General features: G+C 41.7%; 1 long non-coding RNA gene across 1 annotated transcript; it reads right to left on the bottom strand.

Annotated features, from left to right (window-relative positions):
• Positions 1 to 10,609: 10,609 nt before the first annotated feature.
• LOC142166536 (uncharacterized) lies at positions 10,610 to 12,893 on the bottom strand. Its single transcript, XR_012696952.1, has 3 exons — positions 12,194 to 12,893; positions 11,208 to 11,299; positions 10,610 to 10,829 (listed from the first exon to the last, which is right to left on the bottom strand). It is a non-coding gene; the product is annotated as an uncharacterized LOC142166536 (long non-coding RNA).
• Between the last annotated feature and the right edge of the window lie 2,504 nt (positions 12,894 to 15,397).

The raw sequence follows: 15,397 nt of genomic DNA, 5'->3' as shown, positions 1-15,397 counted from the left end.
CCCAAGGGGTCATGGGGCACAGATGGAAAGCCGCCCATGACATTCTCCCCCACCTGAGTTGGCGACGTCCTCGGTGCCTTACTTGCAAGATAATCTTCAATTAGGTTCTTGTAGGCTTTGAGGTTTGTTCCCCTCTCCCAAGTGTTCTCCTCTGCATCACAGCCCTGCCATTTCACCAAGAACTCTTGGTGATCCTTCCTTGAGGCATGAATCACTCTATCATCAAGGATAACTTCAACACGCCTTTTCCCGGTTGAATTGGGCCCTCGAATACTGGGTATTATGAGCTGGCTCCTTGAAGGATCCTCCGTGTCTTCCCGAAAAGGTTTCAGGAGGCTGACATGGAAGACAGGATGAATTTTCCACCAAGCTGGGGTATCCACCCGGTATGCAACTTTCCCAATACGCCTTTCAATGGACAAGGGTCCAATGTACTTTTGCAATAAGCGAGGGTCATGGACCCCCGCAAATAAGTAACGCTTTGGAATTTTGACCATCACTTTGTCTCCTACTTGGTATTCAACAAAGCGACGATTCTGATCAGCATGCCTCTTTATCCGCTTTTGAGCCTTGACAAGATAGCTCCGCACTATCTCCAAATTTTGCTTCCACTCTTTAGAGAAGCTAGCAGCTCGAGGAGATTTAGACATATTTGGTGCATTGACTGTGTGTGGGAGTAGCGGTTGCTGTCCGGTAACAATTTCAAAAGCGCTTTTGTTTGTACTAGAGCTCTTTTGTGAATTGAAACACAGTTGAGCAGCATCCAGAAGCTTCACCCAATTCTTCTGCGATCCGGTTACAAAATGGCGGAGATATTCCTCCAACATACCATTGAACCGCTCCATCTGGCCATCAGATTGCGGATGAAAACTTGAGTTGTGACTCAGCTTCGACCCAAGGCACTTAAAGAGTTGGGTCCAAAAGTTGCTAGTGAAGCGTGAGTCACGATCACTAACAATGTCTTTGGGTAGGCCCCAATATTTGACGACATGAGAGAAGAAGAGTCGAGCTGTATCTTCTGCTGATATATATTGTGGGGCAGCAATAAAGGTAGCATATTTGGAAAACCGATCTACCACAACCAAGATAGTTGTTAGATCTCCGACCTTGGGCAATCCGGTGATGAAATCCAGGGAAACACTTTCCCAAGGTCTCTTTGGGACAGCTAGTGGTTCCAAGAGTCCCGCCTGTGTTAAGCGGTCTGACTTGTCCTTCTGGCATACTAGATAAGTCTTCACATACTGAGCAACGTCATCGGCCATTTGAGGCCAATAATATGCACGGCGAAGTAACGCCATGGTGCGTTCTTCACCGGGATGGCCGGCCCACAGAGTATCATGACATTCCGCCAGAAGAGTCCTTCGTAGGTCTCCTCCTCTAGGAACATAAAGTCGGTTCCCTTTCACTTTCAGAAAACCATCTTCCATGTAGAACTGGCGAGTCTTGCCCCGTCCTACCAAATCAACCAAATACTGTGCAGTAGGGTCTTTGATGAGTAAATCCTGTATCTGGTCCTTGATGGAGGTGGCTACTTCGCTCCCCCTTAGGGTGGCAAGCAAGCACACTGATGCTAGATCAGCTCTCCGACTGAGCGCATCAGCAACATGATTGGTCTTCCCACTTCGGTACTCCAGGTTGAAGTGGAATTTAGCTAGGAGTTCCTGCCACCTGGCCTGTCGACCATTCAACTTCGGCTGGGTCATGAAATGGCTAACAGCTGTGTTGTCTGTCTTGACCACGAACGGGGTTCCCAGCAGATAGTGCCTCCAGAGGCGCAAGCAGTGGACGACAGCCAATAATTCTTTCTCATGGGCGGCATAGCGCCGCTCTGCATCTTTTAGCTTCCGACTCTCATACGCTACAGGATGCTCTTCTTGTAGCAGGACTTCACCGAGGGCATAGTCAGATGCATCTGTTTGTACTTCGAATGGCTTGGCCAAATTAGGAAGGGCCAAGACGGGGCTACTAGACATAGCCGCCTTCAATGCGTTGAAGGCCTCCGCTCGCTTGGATCCCCATTCCCAAGGTGTGACCTTCTTGAGGAGTTCTGTCAATGGTACTGCAATGAGGGAGTAGCCTTTCACGAATCGTCGATAGAAATTGCATAGACCAAGGAACGCCCTCAAGGCGTGGATATCCTTAGGCAGCGGACAATCTGTGATTGCCTGAATCTTCTGCTGGTCCATCTTGATCCGCCCTTCCTTGATGGCATGTCCGAGGAAGTCAATTTGCTTTTGAGCAAAGGAGCACTTAGATAACTTCGCATATAGTTCATGCTCCCGCAATCGAGCTAGGACCTTCCGCAAGTGCATCAGGTGTTCCTCCAATGTTTAGTTATATACCACAATGTCATCCAAGTAGACCACCACGAATTCATCAATGTACTCTAGGAAGACTTGGTTCATCAAAGTGCAAAACGTAGCTGGGGCGTTAGTCAAGCCGAATGGCATAACCAGGAAATCGTACGACCCATATCTTGTCACACAGGTCGTCTTGTGCTCATCACCCTTTGCAATCCGAACTTGCCAATAACCTGTCTTCAGGTCTATTTTGGTGAACACCATCGCACCACCCAGTCTATCGAACAAGTCTGCCATTAGCGGAATAGGGTACTTGTTTTTCACAGTAATTTTGTTTAGAGCCCGATAGTCCACACAGAATCGTAGACTACCATCATGTTTCTTCTGGAATAGCACAGGGGACCCGTATGGGGATTTGGAGGGTACGATAATCCCTGTGTCTAGCATTTCCGTCAATTGTCTCCGAAGCTCGGTGAGTTCGGGTTGTGACATTCTGTAAGGCGCCCGGGCGGGTGGCCTCGCGCCCGGCACCAGCTCAATTTCATGGTCCACAGTGCACCTAGGCGGTAGTCGCTTTGGCATGTCTTGCGGCATGACATCTTCAAACTCTAGTAGTAGCTCCTTCACGGGTTCAGGAATGGGACCCGAGGAGCGTTCTACATCTTCGATGCAAAGGGTTGCCAGGAACGTGGGTTCATTTCTTTTGACCCCCTTCTTCAACTGCAAGGCCGAGATGTTTTCAACGGCCATCTTCATGGGCATGCACGGGATAATGCAGGGCTTGGTCCCGTTGGCTCCCATCATCAGTAACATGTCAGCATACGGTACAGGCATGGTGTTGGTTTGCCTCAGGAATTCCAATCCAACTATCAACTCGAAGTCATCTATGATCACCACGCGCAGGTTGAATTTTCCTTCGTAAGGGCCAAGCTTCACCGGTACTTCTTTGGCTATTCCACCCACTGGCTGGGGAGGTGAGTTGATAGCCTTGACACGGCCTCTACCTTTCCCTACAACTAGACCAAGGCGCTCTACCTGAGTCGAGGCTAAGTAGTTGTGGGTAGCGCCCGTGTCTACCATGGCCCGAATGGGCTTGCCATTCACCTTCATCTCAACGAACATTAAGGTCCTCTCGTGCTTAAGAGGAGTCTCATCATCCGCCTTCTTTTTCCCTTTCTTGGTAACTGGACATGGGTCTTTCTTCTTACGGATACCAGCACTAGTCTCTGCTAATGCCTCAGAAATGGAGCCAACAATTGCATTGAAGGCACCTACTGGTTCAGTCTGATCCGCATCGTCTGAGTCGTCATCCGTCCCATCATCAAAAGTCTGATGGGCGTTCATCTGTACCTGTGGGCACTCATTATTCCAATGTGGTCCGCCGCAATGATGGCATCCTGAAGGAGGCTTCCTCCCCCGATCATTGTTGTTAGACGCAACACTGTTGCTGCCTGTAGAAGGAGCCTTAGGTTTGGTTGAGCTCCGATCTCCCCCACTTCTGCTAGGGCCACCATTGCTAGACTGGCCCCCTTTGAATCCCGCTCGGGCAGGCGGCTGAGGCCTATCCTTCCGAGCTTCCATTTGATAGTCCCCAAGGCATTCAGCTGCTTGGATTGCCTTGGGCAGGGTATCTACCCGTTGTCTTTGTAGCTCCATACGGGCATAAGGTTTCAGCCCTTCTAGGAAAGTGAAGAGCTTGTCTTTGTCCCCCATGTCGCGTATGCTTAGCATGAGCGCGGAGAATTCCCGCACGTAGTCCCGCATAGATTTGGTCTGGCGGAGCTCCCGTAGCTTTCTTCGTGAATTGTATTCGACATTTTCGGGAAAGAACTGTAGGCGGATGGCCGCCTTCAGTTCTGCTCATGTTTCGAGAGCATCTTCACCGGCCTTGATGGCTTCGTATTTCACCCGCCACCAGAGTTTAGCATCACCCTGAAGATACATGGCAGCAGTTGCTACCTTCTTAGCTTCTTCTAGGCCCCCAACATCATCGAAATATTGTTCGACATCAAATATGAAGTTCTCCACTTCCTTGGCATTCCTAGCTCCACTGTATGGCTTTGGATCAGGAATTTTCAGTTTTTGTGTCGCGGAAGTGGGGTTTGCAGCGCCCCCGATATGGTTTCCACCGCCTCGCAGCAGGCCCTGTAAGGCAGCATTGACAACATTGAGCTTGTCTGTTAAGTTGTCAATAGTTTGTTGCATGGCAGTCACCCTGTCTGCCTCTTGTGCCCTGTAAGCTAAATCCTCGGCACACTCCTTGGAGTCCCTCGAATTTGCCAAAAATTTCGGCTGCCTCTGTGGCTGCCGTTTGCCGATCTCCCTCGGAGTCACGACTGATGTTTTCTATGTCAACTTCGGCCTGGAGCACCCTGCGGTCCAGGTCGTCCAACCTTTGCCCTAGGCTGGTTCTTAGTTCAGGCACCGTATCCATGATGGGCAGTAATCCATCAACCGTCTGTTCAAGGGCCGCAATGCGGTCCCCATGATTCACCATGGTCAGAAATGGTGGTAATGGCAATGCGTTCCCTCGTCCGATGTCGAGCCTAGGCTCTGATACCAACTGTTACGCGGCGCCTTCCTGAGAGTCCTTGGAAGGGCGACGTAAGGCTAAGCAACTGATGTCAGTGCAGTTGCTGTCCGCCAACTGAGGTCCCCTCCGTACGCTAGACTAGATTGTCAGTGCCGTACGGGAAAACCAATGTCAAGAGCAATTGAGAGAACACGAATGAGAATTGAGAATGAAAGAAAGCTTGATTGCATTAATGAAAGCTATTACAGAAAGGCAACGCGGTGTCGAGGGGGAGAGACACCAGTACAGAGAATTGTTTGCTTGCTAGAAAGTTTGATTGCTTGATCCCCCTAATAATGCTTAAAAAAAATAATCCAAAGCTACAAGACTAGACTTGATTAAGCTAGAGAAACATAATGGAAGTACATGGAATAAAACTACTCTATATTTACAATGAAAAAGACTTAGTTTGCTATAAGGCAGAAAACAGGTCCGTTGTCCGCAGCATTGTCTTTGGCATCAGGGTCTGCGCGCGCGGCGTTGTCTGCGCGCGCGGCGCTGTTGGCATCTGCTTGCGGTTGGGCGCTGGCGAGGGATATCGGTGGGGCGACAGAGGCACATGCGCACTTGTCACTTGGCGCGGCCAAGACCACGGGGCTGTCCGTGGCGCTAGGCGTTGGATGGCTTGCTAGGACGCCACGGGGCGCGCCCAAGGGGTCATGGGGCACGGATGGAAAGCCGCCCATGACAATACTTATGTTTAGCCTTGAAAGGTCCATTAAAAAAGTATTTTGAAAGTTTCATTTGCATTATACTTTATGACATGAGATATGAATAATGTACGTCAGCGGCATGCAAAAGGAGTAGATGTGGGGCTGAGATTAAAGGAGGTAGGGCCAGATGACGTCCAGTAAAATCATTAATCCCGTTTTAGTTTGGTGAGAACTCCGTTATTGATGACATGGACCCGTTGTAGATGGCTGAAATGAAAGGCAACCAATGGTGTTGCGGTAGGTATAGTACATGTTTGGGTCCCACTTAAAGCTCTCATAATTACGGCCTATTTCCCTATACGCTACGCGGGGGATAACAAAGGGATGGAATATAAAAAAAAACAAATTGCGAGGAAGAGAATAACGATGGACAAAAAATTTATTTATCCGAAGTACTTAATACTAAATTACATTAATTTACTTAATAAAATAATAAATTGAAATGATATAAAGGATATATATCGTGCGTTTCAGTTATTTTGATTAAGCAAAGAGTGAAGGTAAAACTTTATCAAGGATGAACTATGTACAATAAATAATAGATGTATATACTAATTTTGACTTCAACTACAAATTTTATCGTTTGGCTACAAAGCAAAGTAGAAAAGAACAAAATCTCTTAATTTTGGCGGCGGAAGTGAAGGTTCAAAGGTAAAAAGCTCCAGCACACTACTGTTATATGAATACTGAAAAACAATTACGAAACATTATGGAAGATTTATGAATAAAGGGTGAAAAGAATTATTCAGTTTTTTTTTTTTTCCAAAAAAAAAAAAGTTATAAAGTGTCAGCTAAGGACATGAAAGGGAAATAATGTGGTGAGGAGCTCTAGAAACATCGGACAAGTGTGTTGTATCAGCAATATATAAATGCTTAGTAGTCAAGTTAAGCAAAGTGTATGAATAAAGTAGTTTGTAGGAAAGCGTAGAGTACATTTTTTTTCAGTAGTAGTATATGCCATGTAGATCAATACTTGAAACTTTTCAGAAAACACAAAAACTAGAAGAGAAGAAAAATAATGGTACAGATTTTCTACTTTGGTAGTTTCGTTTAACTATACACAAGTTTCTATCATAAGTGTATTACAGAGTTTACAAAAACTGAGTTTGCAAACTTAATTTTTAAAACTCTTCCGTGGAAAAGTTTAGCATATTATTATCAGAACACTGATATTTAAAATGTGAGTTTACTACTCCCTCCGGTCCAAAATAAGTGATTTTTTGGATGTTTTCACACATGTTAAGAAATTCACCTTTAACATTAATTAACAATGGAATTGACTATATTAACCTTTACTATCTCACATAAACACTCCTAACACATATTCCAACACTATTTACTCCAAGGACAATGTAGGAAAAAAATAATTAATTCATTCTTGAAATCTGAAAAAATCACTTATTTTGAACCACAAGAAAAAGGCCAAAAAATCACTTATTTTGGACCGGAGGGAGTAATAATTAGGGGATCGAGCTAATATCTTACCTCCTTAAATCTTTTGGTAAGAATGAGACGATGATAAGAACTGATAAAGAATAGTCATGTATGTATTTTTGGGATCAATTTATTAGTCTCAGAATCACGACGACATTTCTATTCAAATTTAGGTATATTTAGATGTACTTTAGAGTTGCATGCATGTCCCAAAGTTTCTAACCAAATGTTATTTTAAGAAATACTAATAGTCTTTGAGATAATATTAGATCATGTCTTCTCAGATCCCGAGAAACCGAGGTTTTCGATTCCTAAAAACAGAGAAAATTATTGAAGTAATCTATCATCTCTGAATGTGTTGCTCCTGTTTGGTGTAAAGACTGTTCTTCCTTCAGTAATTAAATTAGTCTTAGTGTAAGCTTCTAAAATTGATAAATATTGATCCTATATAGCTAACTCAAAAAAAGAAAAAAATTTGTTTATAAATGTGATGATCCGATAGATCATCTAGAGTTTTATATCTTAAATCTATATTTCGAAACCTCAAATAGCTCCTTTTAGCTTCCCTCGATTGCGTGCATAGTCCGTGTATTTTTTCCGGAAGGATTTTATGTGAAAAATTGAAAAAAATGTGAATTTGTGCCTTAAAAATCCATTTGAGTTGACTTCGGTCAACGTTTTGAGCAAATGGGCCCGGATCCGTGTCTTGAAAATCCCGGTGGGTCCGTATCGTTATTTGAAACTTGGGTGTATGCCCGAAATAAAATTTGGAGGTCCCTAACTCGAGTTATCACATTTTGTCGAAAATTTGAAGTCTAAAGGTTTAAAGAATTTAAAGATTTGACCAAGGTTTGACTTTATTTCTACCGGGTCCAGATTCTAGTTTTGGAGCTTGGTATAGGTTTATTACTATATTTATGACTTTCCTGCAAAATTTGGTGAAAAACGGAGTTGGTTTGACGTGATTCAGACATCCGGTTGTGAAAATAGAAATTCTTAAGTTTCAATGAAAATTTCATTCGTTTTGGTGTCCGATTCGTAGTTCTAGGTGTTATTTTAGTATTTTGATTGCGCGAGCGAGTTCATATAATGTTTTGAACTTGTGTGCATGTTTGGTTTGGAGCCTAGAGGGCTCCGTGAGTTTTGGATAGCTTACGGACCATTTGAACTTAGAAAAATCTAGTTTTTGAACTTTAGTTGTGTTCTGGTGTTTCCTTCTTTGTGATCGTGAAGAGTGAACTAGGTTGTGGTGAAATTTCCTTCATCGCGAACGCGATAGTTGGGTCGTGAATTTGAAGCTATGATGGCCTTACCCTTCGCAAAAATGACCAGCTTCTCGCGAACGCGTAGGCTTGGGACCTGGAAGGGGGGATCATTGTTTCTTCTACGTGAATGCGAGCATTGGCTCACGAACGCGAATGCCAGGGGGAGCAGCCTTGGTGAACGCATGGGAAAACTTGCAAACGCATAGGGCCCTTAGGGTGCTGCACTTTGCGAACGTGGCAGGCCCTTCGCGAACGCGAAGAAGGCCTGACGCTCAGACCTAAAACATTCCAAAATCGGGATTTTACCCATTTTTCATAATCTTTCCATTAGAGCTCAGCTTATAGGCGATTTTGATGAGAAAAGTCACCACCAATTCACAGGTTAGTATACTTTAACTCATTTCCTTCCATGTCTAATATCACCCATTAATTTCTAGCCTTAATCTTTGTTCTTCCGTAGTAGAAAACTAGGGATTTGGGGAGAATTGAGAGGTTTTTCAAATTCAGGATTTAGACCTCAATTTGGGGTCGGATTTCGAAACTAATTACATAATCGGTCTCAGGGGGTGAATAGGTCAATGAGTTGAACCGAATCACGGGTTTTGACCAAGCGGACCCGGGGTTGACTTTTGACTTTTTGAGAAATGTGTGAAAATCCAAAATTTATGCATTGTAATTGATTCCCTTAGCATTATTTGACATTATCAAGTCAATTATGGTTAGATACGAGTGATTTGGAGGTGGATTCTAGAGGAAAGCCCCGGTAGAGCTCTAAGTTGACTACGAGTGAGGTAAGTGTTGGATTTAACCTTGATTTGAGAAAATTAGGGACCCTCGAACTATGTGCTATGTGAAATTCATATGTTGCAGCGTATATACAAGGTGACGAGTGCTTATACGCCATCGAATTGCTTGTTTCCCTGATTTTTCATTTTTCCTCAATTATTTCCTTCCATGCCTTAACTATTATGTGCTTTAAATGCTTCCCATGCTTTATTTGCTACTTGTTAGTCATTGTTTCTCGTGTTAAAAATGTTAGACCTTCCCAGGCTTTCATGACTCGCTGCTAGTTACCTTAATTGACTTACTTGCACCCTTTAATTATCATTTACTAGACTTGTCTTACCATGTAATATTACATATGTGAATTCTCAATTTGGTACGAGGTTTCCTTTCTGATTCAGCTTCATATTCATTAATCGTACAGGTTCTTGTGATTTGAGTTATTGATTTGATTATACTCATTGATTATTTGATATTGAGATGATAGGATCGGGTTGCACGCCGCAACAGATGAAATAAGAGTGGATTGATATGGTAAAATAAGGATAAATTTATACTGATATGGTGGGATCGGGTTGCGCGCCGCAACAGGTGAAATAAGGGTAGATTGATACGATGGAATAAAGGTGAATTATGATATTGATTCAGATTAAATGATGGGATCGGGTTTTGTGCCGCAACATATATATATTTATTTACTTGTTGATATTGTTACGGCCGAATCAGGAAGGATTGTGTTCTACGGTGGGATCGGATTGCACGCTGCAACAATCTATGTGTTTCTATTTCCTTATTGTGTTGTGTTGGTTTTCGGTATTTTTGATATAAGACTCTAAGGATTGGTAATTCTGACATTCATTGATTTTCCTTGAGGATTTAGCTATTTTCTTCAGTTAATTGCCTTATTTCGCTTCGTATTTTCCTTTTCTGTCTTTATTTTATACTGCGTACAGGTTATAGTGTAAGTGACCCGCCTTAGCTTTGCTACTTTGTCGAGACTCGACACTTACAAAGTACATAGGATTAGTTGTACTCGTACTACACTCTGCACTTCTTATGCAGATTTTGGAGTGGTCCTAGTGGCGGTCATTAGCGTGCTCAATTTGGCTATCAGTATAGAGACTTAAGGTACAGCTGCTCGGCGTCCGCAGCCCCTAAAGTCCCCTTCTTTTTATTAGCTATGTATTTTCTCTCAGACAACTCTATATTTTATTCAGTCCTTTATTTGTACTATTCTAATAGCTCGTGCACTTGTAATATCGGATCTACAGTTGTATTAGATATTTCAGTTGATATGGTTTTTGCACTTTACTTTGGATTATTGTAGTTATTTCAGCTTCTTTCTTATCATTTAATCTTGGAATGACCCGAATTTTCCACCATCGGGATCGTGATGGAGCCTACTCTTGAAAGCTAGGCAAGCCGACAAATACAGTTTTATCACATTAATTATTAATCAGAACAGAATTAAATAATAGCTAAAGCCAAACAGAGATAAAGTACGAAAGTGTTATAACAATTCAAAAATTCTAACACATGACTACCCCAATGATCTGGTGTCACAATCCATGAACGTCTAAGAAATTCTACAAATACTGGTTCAAAAGAAGTACATCTGTGCTCAAAATAAAAAGAGACAGGTAATCTAAAACGGGAGAGGAGGGGGACTCCAGGGTCTGTGAACGCCAGTAGGTCAACCTTGGGTCTCCCGTGGACTGAAGGCAGCAACCTAAACTCTACTCACGAGGTCCGGCATCGAAATCTGCATAGAAAGTGTAGAGTGTAGTATCAGTACAACCGACCCCATGTATTGATAAGTGCCGAGCCTAACCTCGGCGAAGTAGTGACGAGGCTAGGACACTGTCACGACCCAAACCGATGGGCCGCGACGGGCACCCGACACCTTACTCAACCAAGCACCAACGTAATGTATCTTTCTTATCACATCATCATATACACGTGAAATACAAGCCTAATAAGCCAACATAATCATTTATAAACTCAAGACATAGGCCGACAAGGCCATACAATCTTTCACGTACACGACATATGTCTACAAGCCTCTAAGAATACATAAATGCCATAAGGGTCGGGACAGAGTCCCGCCATGCTAAACAATACACGTCTAAATAATACTAACCAAACGAGCAACTCCGAAGCAAATGGAGCGCACCAACATCTTTCGCTGAGCTGATAGCCTACTTGGAGGGCTCTCGACCTGTCTATCGGGACCTGCGGGCATGAAACGCAGCGTCCCCAGGCAAAAGGGACGTCAGTACAAATAATGTACTGAGTATGTAAGGAACATAAGTAAATACATGAGAGATATGGAAGACATATAGAGTACATGACTCAACCTGTAAGTTTGAATAACTTTGTAAATCATAAATTACTTTTAACGTCATGCATATGCGTATGAATGTCATGTCGTGCATAGGTACATATTTCATAATATCATCAGCCTCTGAGAGCATCCCATCATATCATATCGGCCACTGTGGGCAAAATCATCATCGTATACCAGCTGATCAGGTGGTGGTGCGTATATAACGCCATAACCTTTCCCATATCCCATATACATATATATACATACATATATACGCGTATATAACGTCGTTTGAATACATACATATATATGCATATATAACGCCATTTGAATACATACCCATATATGCGTATATAACGCCGTTTGAATCATATTTCAGCCACTGTGGGCAACATCATCATCATATACCAGCTGATCAGGTGGTGGTGCGTATATAACGCCATAACCTTTTCCCGTATCCCATATACATATATTTACATATATATGCGTATATAACGCCATCTGGTCATGGGTCAATACACATGAACGCAATGCATGTAAAGTACGTAAATAAAATTATTCGGAATGTCATAAGACCATTTTGCCTCTTGAGCAATATCATAAAGTAACATCTTTTCAACTTTCGTATTTTTATGAGACCCATGAACAGATAATAAAATATTATGACACATGAAAATTAAATAACATAGATATTTCTATTACTTCTATGAGTAGAGTCACTTATGGAATTTGTGTATTTGCACGTTTTGTTCATATCGTATGGATCATGCAAAAAGAAAGAAGGGATAGCCTTAACATACCTGAGTTACTTGCTATAATAAAATCAGATTTTTGGAACCTCAGATCGCCATGGTACTTTGACAGCTTAACACCTTTTCGTTGATAATATCTTACAACAAGCCAGTGGTGGAAATACATCTCATAAAGAGGGACATGATTCCGTGCCTCATCAACTACTTCAGCATTAAAACTTTTGATAGCAATATGGACTTTTGGGAGAGCTATGTTGTAGTAAAATTTGTTACATACTAATCCAGGTTCCAACACAAACTTTGGTGATCGGAAAATAGACATTTTCACCTTTTTTCATTTCTTAGTCGAGCCTGCAAACTTGGGCTAATCGCTATTAGCAGTAGGACTGCTAGCACAAGCAGCTGACACTTTAATTTGCTCAAGATCCAAATTAGCTACTGCATTTTGCTCAACTTTTGTTGGAATTGTCTCTTGAAATTCTACACCCTTTGGATCCTCAACATAAACTAAGTATTCTTTTCCTAGCTCTCAAGAATAATTTGGTTCACAAATAATGGCTAGGAGGTAAAACACGCTTCTCGTCACGCTATCAATAATATAACCTTGAACTAGTCTTATCTCTGAATCAGACTAAAGATAAAGTTAGGAACCAAGTGAATCTATGGTACAATGCAATTGCATCAAATAAAAGCATGGCAGATGGACGGTCTAGAATCAAAATTTGGTGTCAGCCTCTTTATATTTATATAATTGCACAAAAAAAAGTGCAGAACTGCCAAGATGATTAGCAACAAAGAACATAAAAGGCCTCTTATTTTACTCGGTCCAGAAAGCCAAAGATTGCCACCTAATTAAAAGGGACTGTGAGTCATTTATTTAGTTTAGTGGCTTGGTGCCACATGGGATGTGATGGAAAAGTGTAATCTTTATCCAAAAAAAATGTCCACTTATTAGTTAACTGGGTAATGTCCTGTTACCCGGTAATCAACCAATTACCCGCATAATTGAGAATTATTTCCACTTACTTAAAATACTACTTTCTTTACATATACCTTATACACCTTACTATCATGGTCATGTAGTACCTTGTATGGCACTAGTCCATAAATGACGGGTATTTTAGCTCGGGCCGTATTTTATCCCAAAATGCCAAACTTTGACAAAATTCGTTTTCTTAGACTTGCTTCCCCTTTCACCTTCATGAATTTACTAATCACTTATAATTCTTATAGTCCCCAAATAATATTTTCCTTGGACTGATGTCAATTACTTTACGACAAATTCAACGTACATTACTACAGGGTGCAACATCGTTGTAACTTATTACTGCAAAGCGTAACATCAACGTAATGTAATATTGCCGGCATAACATTGTCGTAATATAATACTGCCGAACGTAATATCGACGTAATATTGCGGGGCGTAACAGACACGACAGCAATATGTAAGCCTGTACAGTTAAATCATATACGAGAAAGTAATAACAACAGAAATTTAACAAAATATAACGGGAAGGGGAAACATGTTGAGGGGAATATCAAATTCTGACAGTAATACAATAAAAAAGAAAAATGAACATCAGGCTTTGAAGCCACAGAAGTAATAACATAGTAACATGTGCACGACATCACCCTTCATGCTTTTACTCTCGTCCTCACCATAAGAAACAACAGGAACGACACCTCATCACCCTTCGTGTATTAACTCTCTCATAATTATTACACGACATCACTCTTCGTGCATTAACACTCACAGAATATGGAACGACATTACCCTTCGTGCATTAACACTCACAGAATATGGCACGACATCACCCTTTATGTATTAACACTCACTCACAATATCGTGCACGACATCACCCTTCATGCTTTACACTCTTCCTTACCCAAACAATAGAAACAATAACATCCCGGTAAGGGAATCAACTATAACCAATCTCGTTTCAACAGTTAAATTCATAATATGCGTATCAAATTGAGTCAATACTCAACAATTACCCAACAACAAGAAAGCATAACAAGACTTGTTCAACAAGAAGAATAACCAGCTTAAGCATGAACAATACATGATAAGAGACACAATGGTCACAAGTTTAAGACTCACTTTCATGCTATGACCCAACAACAATGTATAGATACTCGTCACCATACCTATACGTCGTGCTCAACAATTAAACACGTAGAAAATAAGGTAACAATACCTAATCCCTCAAGCTAAGGTTAGCCACAACACTTACCTCGATTCTACGACCACAATCAAACCTCAATTACCACTTTACCTCTCAATTCCACCTCCAATTCGCTTGTATCTAATCATAATTAACTTAATAACATCAATAAATGCTGAAGAACTCAATTTCAATGCTTAATTATAGGTTTACCAACATTTTCCCCAAAAGTCAAAAACTGACCCCGGGCTCGCTTGGTCAAAACTCGATGTTCGGACCAAAACCCGATTACCCATTCACTCCCTAGCCCTGATATGCGATTGGTTTTGGAATTCGACCTCAATTTGAGGTATAAATCCCCAAATTTTGAAATTCCCAAATTTCACCCAATAACACACAATTTCCCATGGAAATCCCTAGATTTTGTGATGAAATCTTGTAAAAAGATGAAGTAGATTGAAAGAAATGAGTTAGAAATTGTTTACCTATGATTTGGGGAAAAACTAATCTTTAGAAAATCGCCTCTTCAAGTTTAGGGTTTGAAACTTTGAGAAATGAGTTGAAAATCCCGTCCAAAACTCTTTTGAACAGTTGCAGATATCACATTTACGATCAGAGGTTCGCAAATGCGAACTCCACAAATGCGAATATTTCATTGCAAATGTGAAGAATGTCCAGGACCTGCCTTCATCGCAAATGCGAACACTTGTTCGCAAATGTGACTTGTTCACATCGCAAATGCGATCCTGAGCTTCGCAATTGCGAAGGTTGCCTCCCAGCCTCACTGATTACAAATGCGATCTTTCTTCGCAAATGCGAAGCCTGTAGACCTAAAACATACCAACAGTTTTCTTAAGTCTCAAAACACTCCGTGGCCTATCCAAAACTCACCCGAGCCCTCGGGTCTCCAAACCAAACATGCACACAAGTCTAAAAATATCATACGGACTTGCTCGCGTGATCAAATCATCAAAATAACATCTAGAACTATAAATTCAACACCAAAACTCATGAAATTCTCAAGATAGTTCAAAATTTCTATTTTCTCAGCCAAGGGTCCGAATTACATCAAATCTCTTCCGTT

The sequence above is a fragment of the Nicotiana tabacum genome, chromosome 11 (assembly GCF_000715075.1).
Source record: "Nicotiana tabacum cultivar K326 chromosome 11, ASM71507v2, whole genome shotgun sequence".
Lineage (NCBI taxonomy): Eukaryota > Viridiplantae > Streptophyta > Magnoliopsida > Solanales > Solanaceae > Nicotiana > Nicotiana tabacum.
Note: the sequence above shows the minus strand (reverse complement) of the source record. Positions and strands in the feature narration are given on the sequence as shown.